The sequence below is a fragment of the Ambystoma mexicanum genome, chromosome 14 (assembly GCF_040938575.1).
Source record: "Ambystoma mexicanum isolate Mex_15411 chromosome 14, UKY_AmexF1_1, whole genome shotgun sequence".
NCBI classification, from domain to species: domain Eukaryota; kingdom Metazoa; phylum Chordata; class Amphibia; order Caudata; family Ambystomatidae; genus Ambystoma; species Ambystoma mexicanum.
Window position 1 is genome coordinate 105,785,488 of NC_090940.1, and position 13,169 is coordinate 105,798,656.

At 48.6% G+C, this 13,169-nt stretch overlaps 1 protein-coding gene across 12 annotated transcripts in view; it reads left to right on the top strand.

Annotated features, from left to right (window-relative positions):
- Positions 1 to 13,169, top strand: part of RBM25 (RNA binding motif protein 25) — an 841,835-nt gene that overhangs the window by 825,014 nt on the left and 3,652 nt on the right. The window lies entirely within an intron of this gene.

Sequence of the window (13,169 nt, forward strand, 5' to 3'; positions counted from 1 at the left end):
ACAATTAGCCTGCACACATCTAGAAAATACAATGCACTGAAAAATAATTTAATCGAGTTGCAACCATCTTTTCAAATAAGTACTTCAGTCATAATACATAGTAATACAAAGATACCAAGTATATTTAAACATAAATCCCTATGCAAGAACTCTCCCTACTCCAATGGCTATATGTTGGTCCTATGAGCAAGGACCCAGCATAAAAAAACAGGTGGTGATAACCTGTATTCCACACAACCTAACTGGTAAGTACCTAGTGTTATGGAGAATTCCCATTTCTGTGCTAAATCCATTCTACCTTAGAGACCCCAGCTCTTTCTTTCTTTCTTTTATTTTTTTATTAACGTTGAAACAAATCAACTTTTCAATATAAAACATAACATTCAATCAATCATAAGCAAAACGAATTCATGATTATAGAATTGGTACAAAACTAACAATCATTAAAAAAAAAAAATTCAGTTGATATAAAACATCAGACGAATTAAAAGTTAACAAAACACAGAGAATAAGAAGCACCAATAAATGAACACACAATTCTTCAGCAAGTCAATTTCACTGCATAGAGAAAGTTGACAACTGCAATTTGTAAGGAGACATTTGTTTTGCGCAACAAAGTGTACCACCTCTGTGCTGGATCCAGATTCCCCAAATAGCTACAATGAGAGGAAAAGAATTTCAGACACTCCTGAACTAAAGCTGGACACAATGACAAGATGTGTTCCAGGGTTTCTGTGACCTTAGTGTCTTTAATGTCTATCCTGGAGTGAGTGAGTCTTTTTATCCTCAGTGTCATATTTATCTGATTTGGACTCTATTATTTTTGGTGTTAGTGTTAGCACATTTATGAGAATTCTCCCTAATGCCCTTCACCTTGGAGACCCCCAGAAAATTAGCTGGATTTTGAGGACTTGATTTTTTTTTTTTTACCTGGAGTGTGAGCCTTTTTTTCCCCACACTCATGTATTTTGATGTGTTTTTTACTCTTGTATTCTTTGATTAGGGAGTTTTAGACAACTCATAGGCATCATCTTTTCAGGTGTCACACAGCACCCTCAGTGCAGTGGTACAGGCAAGCCTTTCAGGCTGTCCCAAGGTTTAAATACCTTCTCTGGGATAAACTGTTTCCCAGAGAATGTAAAGTGAAATTGACTTTACTAGTCTTTTCAAATTCCTAGACCCAGCACACCCTATCTTGCAATAGAGTGCTGGAGGTGTTGCATAGTATCCCGTGTCTAAATACTCATTTAGCAGTCAAATGCTACCCTTTCCTTTTGAAATGGCTGGTGGCAGTGGTTTTACAAAAAACTACCATGATTTTTCCCAACCTGCGAACACCGGTAGCGTTAAATCGTGGGAGCCATGTTTTTCAAGATGGCGTCTAAGCCCCTTTGTTTAAACGGGTCCTGGTAGTGTCTTTTCGTCCTTTCTTTTTGGAAAGGTCCTAGTGTTTGTCTCTGCGCGCCAAACCAGGTCTGTTCCCTTAATGTGTGTTTGGCGGGCTTCAGGATTGCAGTCCGCCCTTGGCGTCTGAGTGTCTGGGGTGGGCAGGAAGTGAGGTAGATACCCGAAACCCCCTGTGCTTAGTCTCCTAAGAGACCCAAATGCACTCTGGCGTGATTGGCTGGCTGTCTGGCAAGGACAGCCACGCTGCTGGGTCTGTCACAGCTAGGCTGGAATGAAAGGGAGGGAACTTTTTAAAAGGAGAGTCTCGTGGACTGGAAGGCAGTCGACCACTGGAACGAAAGAACCGAAGATGAGCTGGAAGAGGATAGCTGCTGCAACTCCCTGGACTTTTGTTTTGCCCGGTGAAGCCCTGCTGCAGGTCCGAATTGCCAAACTCCATTTGACAGAGGAGCTCCTTCAAGGAGGGCTTCTTCCTTTGAGTTGGTGGGACCAATCAACTCATAAAACACCTGCATACCATTCTCAGGGCTGGTTAAGATTAACCAGGGAGAGGGACACCAGTTTGTTCTTGAATCTACAGCTGCTGGAACTGAAGTGACTCCATTTTGTTTGCTTTCTTCAACAATCCGGACGTCCTCCCTCTTGTCCCCATGAGTGTGGCTCAGGAACAGTGAGAGCTTCAGGAACCATGACTTCAGCAGCATTTGTTTCTTCACACATAGGTACTGTGTCAACCCGATTTGAGAGAATGCCACTCTCGCGGTGAAGGTTGGTGAAACTTTCCCAACTCGCAGGCCTAATCGGCTTGTGACCCCTTTTGTCCTTTTTGCTCATTGCTAAGTAACTGAACTGCCATTTGGCTCCTATTTCAGGGGAGCTCAAGCTGTCTCAAAAGCTTAGTTTTGTATTGTATAATAAGTTACCTTCTAGTGAAATGGTTTCTAAATTATTGTGTTTTAACAAGAAACCTTAATTATGAGTGTCTACTTGAACCACTGTGATTGAAAGTCCTCTGTAACTACTTGTACTGCTCACATTCACTCTTGAGATAAGCATGGTTGCTCGGCTCGCTAACAAACTGTGTGGTACAGAGTTATACCAAAGGTTGGTCTTGCTTACACCTGTAGTCCTAATTGTGTGGTGGTCCCAGAGGGTACTGCATGCAATTCTGCCTAACGCCGGTCAGTGGACGCCAATTACAGGCAGATGGAGGCTGATACTCTTGCTATCGGCCCACCCCGCAGCCACACTCCTCTGTGATTGCTGCGGCATCACTATACTCCAAGCCTCAGTCATCATCCCTTCTCACCTTTTACTCCCCCTCTCGCTCACTTCGTTCTGCTGACCATTTCCTCCTCACTGTACCTCCTTCCCCCTGTGCTTCCTCCCGGTTCCGCTCCTTCCAACTCCTTGCTCATCTTCACTGGAACTCACTCCCCCTCTCAATCCGCTCTTCCACGACCCTCCCCTCATTTCGCACTTTCCTTAAATCCCTTCTCCTCCATTCTCCACCCTGAAGGCCTCCCCTGTCCTCTCTTCCTCCCCCCTTCTTTCCCTCTTCTAACTCCTCTCCCCACTCCTATTTCACTCTCTCCCTTCCATTTTTCACTTGTTCTGTCCTTCTCTTGACCCCCCTCACCAATCCTACTCGCACTCCACTTCCCCTCCCCCTCAGTTAATTGCTCTTTGCACTGTTTTGTTGTCGAATGATTCATGATGTAATTTTTGCTCCCAATGTTTGTTGTTGTTCTCTGTATTAGTTGTTCCATTGTACAGTGCCTTGGTGTAAGGCGCTCTATAAATAAACAAATCAATCAATCATCAACCTCCACAGCAGCAACGCTACGAAGCAAGGAGACGATATCGGAGTGGTACGGGAAGAAGCTGTATTCCAGTGCGTCCAGGCATCTTCGTCAGGCCAACGCCATGCTGGCTCCCGCTAACCAAAGGTTATGGCCGGAAATTGCAGACTTTCTCCTGGAACTCCCTACGCAGAGAAAATCTTGTTTTAAGGCAGGACTGGCTGAAGCCAAGCTGGAGGCACAGGACCTCATGGAATCCACCGTGGCCCATATTGACACCTGTGGCCGTGCCATCTGTATCGCCCTGGACATGAGGACAGCCTGGCTCCGGGAAACACAATTCAACCCGGATGTCCAGGAATGCATATTAAATCTGCCGTTCGAGGGTGGGGTGGGGTGGGGACGCGGGAGGGTACCCTCTTCCACTACTCCACGGATGAAGAGCTGGACAAGAAAAACCGCTCAAAACGGCCAAGTCTTTATCCATCTTGACAAAGACCACGCACCAGTAGTTAAACCCAGTCACTGCAGCACTCCGACAGGGGGCGTATGTATGGAAGGTTCCGCGGCTTCCAGGAACCGAGATCCAGGCAGCCTGACCGCTCACCGTCTCAGAACCGGCGCAAGCAACAAAAAGGGGGGTGTGGAGTAAGGGCTTTTTCCTGTCCTCCTCCTCCGCAACAGCCTTCGAGGATAAGAAGGCCTGACACGTCCCTCTGCGTCCACGTGTCTCCAGTGGGGGGCATGCTTGCTGTCCATGCACATTTCTGGCGCCAGAATTTCGCGCACTGCTGGCTCCTCTGTAGTATCCATGGGGCACTGCCTACCCAACCCAGCCTCTCCTCCCTCCACTCCCTGAAGTTGGGACAGCAACTCTTCTGGTGGAGATCCGGTTGCTCGTAGAGAGCCTGGCAGTGGAGGAAATCCTGGCCTTCCAGCAAGGCTTGGGCTTTTACTCTAGGATTTTCACCATTCAGAAGATGAACCAGGCGGCCGTGAGTTGAGCTGGACCTTTCCACCCTCAATCTCTCTTTAACCCTGCAGAAATTAAAGATGGTTACGCCAGCTTTTATAGCGGAAACATTGTGCAAGGGGAGACTGGATGTGCTCCCTGGATCTGAAGGACTTGTATTTACACATCCCAATTTGGCAGCCTGTTGGGGAGAATTCTCATAAATGTGCTAATTCCCTCTGTCTTAGAGCCCTCCAGCTCTTTTGCAGAACTTTGGGACTTTGAACATTTTAATTGCGTTTGTTTTCTGTGTTTATTTCTTTGGTTATGGAGTTTTAGATAACTCCATAGGCATAATTTCATGTGTTATACAGCACCTTCAGTGCAGTGACACAGGGATGTCTTTTTAGACTTCCAAAAGGTTTGAATACCTTCTCTGGGATAAACTCTTTTCCAGAGAATGTAAAGTGAAATTGACTTTACTAGTCTTTTGAAATTCCTAGACCCAGCACACACTATCTTGCCATAGAGTGCTGGTGGGGTTACCCAGTATCCCGTGTGTCTAGAAACTCATGGAGCAGTCAAATGCTAGCCTTTCCTATCGAAATGGCTGGTGGCAGTGGTTTTACAACGAACTACCATGATTTTTCCCAACAGCAAACACTGGTTGCTAAAAAATTGCGGGAGCCATGTTTTTCAAGATGGCGCCCAAGCAGCCATTGTTTAAACAGGTCCCGGTCTTCCTTTTTCGCCATTTCTTTTTGGAAAGGTCCTAGTGTTTTCCTCTGCGCACCAAACTAGGTTTGGTCCCTTTGTTTCTATGCCTTTGGTGTGCTTCAGGACTGAAGACCGCCTCTGGTGTCTGAGTGTTTGGTGTGGGCAGAAAGTGAGGGAGTTGCCCGAAATTCCCTGTGCTTAGTCTCCTAGGAGAAACAAATGCACTCTGGCGTGATTGGCAGGCTGACTGTCCGGCAAGGACAGCCACCCTACTGGGTGAATGGCAACTAGGCTGCAATGAAAGGGAGAAAACTGTTTAAAAGGAGAGTCTCTTGGCTTGGAAGGCAGTCGACCACTGGAACGATGGAACCGAAGACAAGCTGGAAGAGGACGGCTGCTGCAACTACTGGACTGTTGGTTTGCCTGGTGGAGCCCTGCTGCAGGTCTGAATAGCGAAGTTCACCTCTACAGAGAAGCCCCTTCAAGGACGACTTCTTCCTTTTGAGTTGGTGAGACCAGTCAGCTCAGAAGACACCTGGATACCATTCTTGGAGCTGGTTTGGATTAACCAGGGAGAAGGACACCAGTTTGTGTGCTTAAAGACAGCAACCAGTATCAAAGAATTGCCATTTTGCCAGCTTGCTGATCTGTCCCCGTGCAGTGCAGGATTCCCCCGACGTCCTCCCTCTTGTCCCCACGACTGAGGCTCAGGAACAGCGAGATCTGCAGGAACTGCCAGGAACAGAAGTCTCCATCACCATCTTTTTCTTCAATATAAGCTACTTTCCTGCCGTCCACGTGCGCGAGCGATGGCCCCTTCCCTCCTGACCAGGTACCTGGAGCTTGGCCCCGTGCGGCCGGGCTGCGGTTTGAAGACTCTAGTGGTCCCACCCGACCCCCTGCCCGTGCCTACTCTGGCCCGCCTCTCCGTCCGGCTCCCCGCAAGGGGAGCGGCGGAGGGGGTCGGGGCCAGGCGTAGGCCGAGCGGGAATTGGGCCGGGTGGGCCGGCGGCGGAGCGGCCTGCCTCTGTCGCTGTGGGAAGCCCTGCCGCCGCGCAGGCTTCCCGGGCTGAGCGCCTGGATGTTTTTTTGTTTTCTCTTAAAACCCCCGATGGTCTAGGCCGACTCCCAAGTGGGGGCAGCTAGACGGGGCGCCGGGCTGTGTCTTGTCCGCGGCGCGCTTTTCAGGTGTCACACAGCACCCTCAGTGCAGTGGTACAGGCAAGCCTTTCAGGCTGTCCCAAGGTTTAAATACCTTCTCTGGGATAAACTGTTTCCCAGAGAATGTAAAGTGAAATTGACTTTACTAGTCTTTTTAAATTCATAGACCCAGCGCACACTATCTTCCTTAGAGTGCTGGAGGGGTTACTTGGTATCCCCTGTGTCTAAACACTCTTGTAGCTGTCAAAAGCTACCCTTTCCTATTGAAATGGCTGGTGGCAATGGTCTTATAACAAACTACCATGATTTTTCCCGACCCCGAACACCGGTAGCTAAAAATCGGGGATGCCATGTTTTTCAATATGGCGCCCAAGACCCCTCTGTAAAAACAGACTCCGGTCATCTTTTTTCACTGTTTCTTTGTGGAAAGGTCTTTCTAGTTTTTAACTGCGCGCCAAACCAGGTTTGGTCCCTTTATTCGTGAGCCTTTGGCGGGCTTCAGAACTGAAGTCCGCCCCTGACGTCTGAGTGTCTGGGGTGGGCAGGAAGTGAGGGAGGTGCCTGAAACTCCCTGTACTTAGTCTCCTCGGAGACCCAAATGCACTCTGGCGTGATTGGCCCACTGTCCGGCAAGGACCGCCACCCTGCTGGGTGAGTGACAGGGTGGAATGAATGGGAGACACTGTTTAAAAGGTGAGGCTCCAGGACTGGAAGGCAGTCGACCACTGGAACCAAAGAACTGAAGATGAGCTGGAAGAGGATGGCTGCCGCAACCACTGGACCGTTGGTTTGCCTGGTGAAGCCCTGCTGCACCTCCGAATCGCCAGATCTCCATTCGACAGAGAAGCTCCTTCAAGGACGGCTTCTTCCTTTTGAGTTGGTGAGACCAGTCAGCTCAGAAGACACCTGGATACCATTCTCAATGCTGGTTAAGGTTTAGCCAGGGAGAGCGAAGCCAGTTTGTGTCTTGAAGCAATGGCTACTGAAGCAAAGTGACTCCATTTTGTTTGCTCCAACGACGATCCCGCGCAGTGTAGGATCCCCCAACGTCCTCCCTCTTGTCCCCACGACTGAGGCTCGGCAACAGTGAGATCTGCAGGAACTGCCAGGAACCAACGTCTTCAGCTGCATCTTTTTTCTTCACATAAGGTACTGTGCCATCTGGTTGAGAGATCTTAACTCTCGCGGTGAAAGTTTGTGAACCTTTCCCAACTTGCAAGCCTAATCATCTTGTGACCCAACAGATGATTTGTTTTCGTCTAAACTACTTCTAAAAACTTTAACAAAGACTTCTCCATTTGTGCCAGAACTGTTCTGTCCTATCCAAGAACACTAGACTATTGACTTTGGCCTGGCCTATTGAATTGAATCGACCCTCCTGGTACACTGAACCTTTGCATTGCCTAAAGTGTTTTCTAATCCATTGTATAAACTTATGTATTTCTACTCCTATTGAAAGTAACTGAAGTGCCGTTTGGCTCCTTTTTCAGGGGAGCTCAAACTGTCCCTACAACTTAGTTTGTTACTATAGTGTATTGGTTTTTAATATTGAGTTGATTTCTACTAGTGCATGTTTTCTAAATGATTGTGTAAATAAATGTATGTATTTTTTTACCAAGAAACCTTGAGTGGAAGTGTGTACTTGAACCACTGTTATTTCTGTGTAACTTCCTTTACTGCTCACATTCCCTCTTGATGAGCCTGGCTGCTCAGCTCGCTACCAAAAAGTGTGCAGTACAGACTTATACCAAAGATTGGTTTTTGCTTACACCTGTAGTCCTAATTGTGTGTGGCAGTCCCAGAGGGAACCTGCATGCAATTCTGCCTAACACCGTGGCAAAGACTTTTCCGTTTAAATACCAGAACCGTTTTTACCTACACAAAACACAAGTCCGTTGACTTTGGCTTACCTATTGCATTGAATCAACTCCTCGGGTAAACTCGCACTATTTGCACTGCCTTAAAGTAATTGTGATATTAATTTGCTCCTACTTTAATGCTATTTTGCTCCTACTTCAAGGGTTCAAAAATGCTTATTAATCAGTATTGTAGTATATTTTCTGTATGATAGTGGTTGTTTCCTTTTAGTGAATGCTTTATAAATGATTGTCTAATAAATTAAAGTGTTTTTGCTTGTTCATTTTACTTGTATAGTGTGCCTGACCCAGGGGTATCTGGACACTAGTGGATAAGAATAAGATTACATTTTACAGAACATGCATAGTGGTACATAAAACACATGATACAGATCATACAGAATATTACATAAGACATGAAATTCAATTAATGCAATAGTCTAAGCATAAGTACAGTCATGATTGAGGGAGAGGGAACCAATCTGGGTGCATGGCTGTGAGTGAAGGTTGGGTTAGTACTTATGGAGTAGCCAGGTATCACACTACTTCTGTAATTTTCAAATACTTGGATGGATTTGATGTCCTGTGGGAGTGTGTTCCAAAGTTGGGAGGCCAGGACTGGGAAGCTGGAGCTGCCTGCTCTTTTGAGGTTGTATCTAGGTACCACTAGGCAGGAGAAGTAGGTAGATCTCGTACTGTGGATGGAACGCTCAAAGTGAGCTGCTGATGCGAGGTGTTCAGAGAGTATCTTGTTGTCGACCAGGTCAAAGGCCGCCGACAAGTCTAGGAGGAGTCGGATGGCCATTTTGCTTTTATCTTTTGGTTGCCTTTTATCTTTTATGTCGTTCTAGCCGAGGTTAAATTCACCTAGGATAATATTTTGCGCAGTGAGTTTGGTATTGTCAGTCGCTAATGATGTAATGTTTTCCTCAAATGACCCTATGGGACCTGGAGGCCTGTATATTAGGTGGATAGAGATGGTACTTTTGGGTGAGGTTTGGAATTTAACTGAAAGGAGTTCGCATGAGGGGAAGGGAGTCGAGGTGGCTATTCTGATGTCTATTGGGGATCTGAAGATGATGGCGGTGCCAACTTCTCTAGAGTTGGGTCTATCAGCTCTAAGAATAGATTAGTTGTCGGGGTTCGCTAGGGCTAGAGACGGACCTGCTGCAGTATGCAGCCAGGTTTCTGTACTGGAAGGAAGTCAAGGTTGTTTGACAGAACTATGTCTGCGATCTGTCGTTTGGGCTACAAGGGATCTAGCGTTTAGTAGAGCCCCTTTAATGGGCTGCTTTTGAGTGAGGCGGGGGGGTTTTGTTAGCTGTGGTCTGTCAGATTGGCGTGAGGTCTTTCACGGTTGTGTTTTTGGTCATATTATACTGTAGTTGATTTGCTAATGGTTTTAGGGTTATGTTTGGCTAGTTGGCTAAGGTGCGTAGAGAGCCTAGTCCTTAGTCTATTGTTTCTTAGAGGTGTCACTGCAGATGGTGGGTATGCCTGCTGGGAGGCTAGGTGGATTTTTCTCAATGGTAGGGATGGGGAGTGTCATTATTGTTCCTAGATGGCTGAAAGTGTAAATTGGGGAGGAATGGTGTGGGCCTAAGTCTTACGTCCCGGCTGAGGGTATTCAGTGCAGGTAGAAAGGGGGTGGCCTTGATCGTGGGGTTGAAGGTAGTGGTGGAGCATTGGTTGGGGCCTAGTGGGGGCTCCATCTGGGCAGGGTTAAGAAACCTGATGTCTAATCTGGAAGTGGTGAGTAACAGTAGGATAATGCAGAGTTTGCTAATCATGATGCAGCAACTAGCTAGTGTGTACGTTAAGTGTGTGGGACAGGTGACAACGTGGGCGTATCATGGATAAATCAAGTAGTACAAAGCAAAGGGCCTCGGTAGGGTTGGCCAACAAAATATTCTAGGTCAGGAATAGCAGAAGTAATTACAATCCGGCAATGGGCCTCAGAATAGCAACATAGCAGTAGTAATATAGCAACAATAGTTACGAGCAGGCAGTGGGTCTGGGTTGGTCTAAATAACAAAATAGGCTGATTCGATCATGGCATTGGTCCGTGCTATCCAGAGGCTAGGCTAGGGTGGACCTGGCAACTATGGTTGATAGTAGGCAGCGGACAGTTGCATATGGCCAGCAAAATAGGCAAACGGTGCAATACTGCAACAGGGGCATCGGCATCAAAGGAGTTAATTCGGTAGTAGTCATCATATACATACACATATACATTTTTAGCTGATTCAGTAATAAAGTTTGAGCGGCAGAGGTAGAATGCAGTATGTGCACTGTCCTTTAGATAGCCACAGGGATGAAACCTTGAGTGCAAGTGTCTATCTGAATACTTGTCATTGTGGACCTTTGTGTAACGCCCCTACAAACTCACATTCCCTCTCGAGATACGCCTGGCGGATTGGCTTGCTACCAAAAACTGTGTGGTACAGACTTCTACCAGAGGTTGGTTTTGCTTACACCTGTAGTCCTAGTTTTGTGTAGTGGTCCCAGAGGGTACTGCATACAAACTTTGCCTAACGCCCCTCTGCCAAATCGGGGATTTCTATACAGACTGATGTAGTCTCCCTGGCCAAGAAGGGCTGGCTCAAACCCCACTAAGCTCAGCCGGCCCACTAAGCTCAGCCGGCCAATCGACACCTGGGTGCCAAGTACAGGCAGATGTAGGGGGATACACTCTTCCTTTCGGCCCATCCTCAACCACACACCTCAGTGATCGCTGCGGCATCACTATACTCAAAGCCTCTGTCGTCGTCGTCCGCCGCCTCCTCTGCGACGTTGCTAGGCAAGGAGAAGATCTACTCTATCCCAACGCTTCTTTACATCTGCATCAGGCCAGTGCCGATACCATGCTGGCTGCCGCCAACCAAAAATTGTGGCGGGAAATTGCAGACAGAACATAACTTCCTCCCGGAACTCCCCACCCAGTGCCAATCCCGCTTTAAGGTGGGGCTAGCTGAGACCAAGCTAATGGCACATGACCTCATGAAATCCACCTTGGCCCATATTGATACCTCTGGCTGTGCCATCTGTATTGCGATGGACATGAGGACAGCCAGGATCCAGGGCAACAAAATGCAACCAGGACGTTCCAGGAACGCATACTAGATCTACTGTTAGAGTGGGCCGGGGGGGTGGGCCTCTTCCACTCCTCCATGGACAATGAGCTGGACAAAAAGAAACAGCTCACAAACGGCCAAGTCTTTATCCATCCTTTCAAAGACCATGCCCAAATCGTACACCCAATCTCAGCAGCGCTCAGGTAGGGGTCGCATGTACGAAGGGTTCAGCAGCTTCCAGGAACGTAGATCCAGACTGCCGGACCGCTCGTTGTCTCAGAACCGGCGCAAGCAACAAAAAGGTGGTGGGGGGGGGAGAGAGTAAGGGCTTTTTCCAGTCCCCCTCCTTCGCGACAGCCTCCGAGGGAAAGAAGGCATGACATGCCCCTTCAGGTCCACGTGTCTCCGGTGGGGGGGGGGGAGGGGGTACCAGGCTTGCTTTCCATGCACATTTCTGGGACCAAAATTTTGCGGACCCCTGGATCCTCTCCGTATTATCCACACGGTACCGCCTCCCCTCCCTCCTCCCACAGGTTGGTACAGCAACTCTTTTGGCGGAGATCCGGTCGCTCGTAGAGAGCCAGCAGTGGAGGAAGTCCCAGCCTACCAGCGAGGCTTTGGCTTTTACTCCAGGAATTTCATCATTCAGAAGAACCAGGCAGGCCTGAGAGTTGTGCTGGACCTTTCCACTCTCAACCTCTCCTTAACCCTGCAAAAATTCAAGATGGTTACGCCAGCTTTTATAGCAGAGACATGGGACAAGGAAGACTGGATATTCTCCATGGATCTGAAGGACGCGTACCTACACGTCCCGATTTGGCAGCCCCATCGTTCTTTGCTACGGTTCAGGATCATGGGCTACAATTTTCAATACAAGGTCCTTTCTTTTGGCTTCAACTCGGCCCCCAGGATCTTTACCAGGCTCATGAATGCTGTGGCGGCCCTCCTCGGAGCACAGGTCTTTCACATCTACCCATACGACGACTGGCTCGTCAGGGCTACATCTCTGGAAGCGGTTGAGCACTCTTCCCGTGCCCTTATAAACACACTGCACGATCTGGGCTTCTCGCTCAATCTCGAGAAGTCACAGCTGCAGCCTACACAGACTGACGTTCTTGGGCCTCATCTGGGACACGTGTGCCGAGAAAAGATTTCTGTCGGAGGACAAAATCTCGGCCACCGCCCACATCCTCAGCAGAGAAGTGACCTCTGCATGGTGGTACCAACATCTCCTGGGTCTACTGGCAGTGGTCCAATTAGCCGTTCTGCACACAAGACTAAGGATGAGGAGGATTCAGCTGCACTTCGCGGCCTCATGGAAACAGTAGCGGGGCTCTCAATCCCAGATGATCAACGTTCCTCCATCTCTCCACCCGGACCTGACTTGGTGGTCCAGAGACTGCAACCTACGAATGGGCCAGCCCTTCCTGCCCCCCACTCCGCAGGCCACTGATCATGGATTCCTCTCTCGAGGGCTAGGGAGCCACCCTGGACGATCTCTCGGTCCACGGCACCTGGACTCCACAGGAGCAAGAATACCACATCAATTGGCTAGAGCTGAATGCCATCTGGCTGCCGCTCAGGGCATTCCTACCACTTCTCAGGGGCAAGGTTGTCCTCATCGAGACGGACAATTCAACCAGCATGTACTACGTCAAAAAGCACGGAGGCACCAGATCCCCTCTGTGCAAACGGGATCAGCATGTGGGAGTGGGCTCTGGAAAACGACATTTACCTCATGGCAGTACATCTCCCACGGAAATCCAACCTGGAAGAGGATAGGCTCAGCTGGCTGGGAGCGGTTAATTGAGTGTCATCTAAGCAACCTCGTTATTCAGGAGATCTTCAACAGGTGGGGTCACCCCCAGGTGGATATCTTTGCAACCTAGCACAACAAGATGTATACCCAGTTCGCATCCTGGCAAGGTCAGGGCCCCAACTCTCTGGGCTATGCATTTCACCTCCAGTGGACTGGCATGAAAGCCTACGCCTTTCCCACCACTCCCCCGATTCAGAGTAATTTGCAAAATCAAGTGTTCTTGCCAACTCCTCCTCATTCTAATGGCTCCATGGTGGCCAGCCAGGCCATGGTTTCCGGAGCTGGTCATCCTTTCGGAAGTGTGTCCAATTCACCTCCCGATGGGCCCAGCACATAATCTGGCTCAGCAGGGGGGCAGAGCATCCACCCTGCGCCAGGGAA